The sequence below is a fragment of the Metopolophium dirhodum genome, chromosome 1, assembly GCF_019925205.1.
Source record: "Metopolophium dirhodum isolate CAU chromosome 1, ASM1992520v1, whole genome shotgun sequence".
NCBI classification, from domain to species: Eukaryota; Metazoa; Arthropoda; class Insecta; order Hemiptera; family Aphididae; genus Metopolophium; species Metopolophium dirhodum.
In genome coordinates this window covers 32,911,424-32,913,928 of record NC_083560.1, presented here as the reverse complement: position 1 = coordinate 32,913,928, position 2,505 = coordinate 32,911,424, and the positions used below count along the sequence as shown (strand labels likewise).

Genomic DNA, 2,505 nt, shown 5'->3' with positions numbered 1-2,505 from the left:
AATCAAGCTATGGGTACCGGTAACTGCATTTAAACACGCAGTAATTAATAACCCTAGTGCGGATAGTTCAATCTGTGTAGAAGTGGGCGTGCTTTTAGAGCAACTAATCGCACGACATATATTATCAACGAACCATCTATTCGAAGAATAAAACATAATAATAACAACACAGGAAAATTAAATATAGTATGTAACTGTAGTATATAATATGTATAAATTTAATATTTTATATATTCTAGCTCTCAAATCCGTTTTTTCATAATGGATTTTGAATTTACTATGATCAATAGGACCGAAATATTATTGATATCCGGTGCCATCTCCAACAGTTAAGAAAAATATAAACCGATGAAACTGGAGGGGAATCCTCTTGTACTTACGCAAGACGATAAGTTAAGGAGGTTCCGGCGCCGTGACTTGGGAAAAGTTGTGCAAACAATCAAAAGGGTATTCCGGAATAAACCAAACTTGACCACACCATTGTTGGAACAATTATACAAAAGTATAAACCATCAGGGGGAGTCGACTTTGTCAACGGTATACCTACAGAAATATTTGCACATCGATAACAGGGAGCCAATAATAGTTTTTTGGAATGGAACGACAGATCTAACAATTATAAAAAGATTAAGGTTAAGGGGTATTTTAGCATTTTTAAATATAACAGCATATAGCGATAGGAATAATGACGAATTCAATTTAAAACTAACTAACATAGAAACAAGGGTAACTTTATATTCAGGGTACATAGGAAAACTGAATAAAAACGACAGGATGTTAAACTTATTAGAAGCACATGAATTGGTGTGTAATACGAATCATCATATCACGCATTGTCACGATCCAATTGCTGATGTAATTTTAACCAAATGCGTTTTTGACTATGTAGTCGCGAAAATAAGGCTGATATATTTATATAGACTAGGTAAAAAATATAGGAAAAAATAACAAAAATGTATATATATAGATTTTTTTTAGGAAATTTTCACGGTGAAAGTAATTACGTAGACTTAACACAATTATATTATTTTAGATTTATCGAAGAATTAAAAAAAATATTAAGCACCGAAGTACATATTTATAAACTTAAGAAAAATAAGATGGAATCAGTATGCTTCAACTGGCACATATTAAAAGCAAACAAAAGATTAAACGAACGTTATGATTTCAAAAAATTAAACAAGATAACCAGAAATATTGAACTCTTTATGAATGAACATTGTTACGGAGAATGTAAGGAATTACTTAAATTAATAGAAAAAACAAGAGATCCGAGGTATATACTATTATATTATTCACATAACTTATCAATTGGTGGAAGATTCATTATCACTAAAAAAAAAATATTGTAATTAAAAGGATAAATATAAACTTATATTATATAATTAACTACAATTTTAACACTTCTAATATTATAATTTCAGGTATTCAAATTTCATCTTATTGTGTAAAAAAAAATAAAACACAAATGTAATTTAATAAATATTGTAAATTACATTATAATTGTAAAAAATCATAAAATATGTATAACAAATTGTGACCTATTATAACAAAAATGTAATGTAAAACATATATATCTATCAATTATTGTAACTTGTTATAAACAAGATTGTAATGAAATATAAATATTATAACAAATTGTAAATGTAAATGTATACCAAATTGTAAAATCAACTACTATTGACTATTGAACTTCAATATTATTATTAAAGATTCTTAACCTTACAGGCTAATAATCTTTTTTTTGGCAGGGAGGTGTAAAGGAATACGTACTAATATAATATATATGTAGGTAATCGATTCACATATTAGTGTATAAGTATTATTCTATTCGGAGAGGCAGTTCTCCTTGAGTTGTTATGATCTCCTAGACGTAACCTCATAGTTAGAAACCACATTCTATGTTGGCAAGCTAATCAAGGGAAGCGGCAATAACAAGTTACGAAGCGGCGGTTGCGAGAATAACAACTTATTGAACCAGCTACGTCCACCTCAAGGACACCCTGTCCACGCGCAGGATCCATCAAAGGAACCGACATCATATATAGAAGACCTGGGAACACAGTAAAGACAGATGTACCTCGACCAGCAACGCAGAAGCCACTTCACGCCACTAGCCATATACAGGACGACTACTACTACTACTATTACCACGACGATACTATACATTTCATTTTGTTCTAATAAAACATTGCATTTATAAATCTAATTTGACTACTATTATTTTCAAATCATCTACATAGTGAATCCCTGAAGGGGCAGCACGTAACAATATCAAATATTGTACCAAGTATAACAAAATATGGATTTGCATATCAATATAATTAATTTATAAACACCACATAGATAATCTATTGAATAGATTTGGAACTGAAAAATAATCACACTCAGTACACCAATAAGTACAGTCGACATATTTTTATTTTGTATTGTATTCATTATTTGGTATAGTTTGTTTTAATATGTAAGAATAATTATAAAATTCAATAATAATTTAGGTACTTT

The 2,505-nt window shown here is 29.5% G+C and overlaps 1 pseudogene; it reads left to right on the top strand.

The window, feature by feature from the left end:
* The first annotated feature begins 279 nt into the window (after positions 1-279).
* Positions 280-2,068, top strand: LOC132936611 (uncharacterized; annotated as a pseudogene).
* Positions 2,069-2,505: the final 437 nt, after the last annotated feature.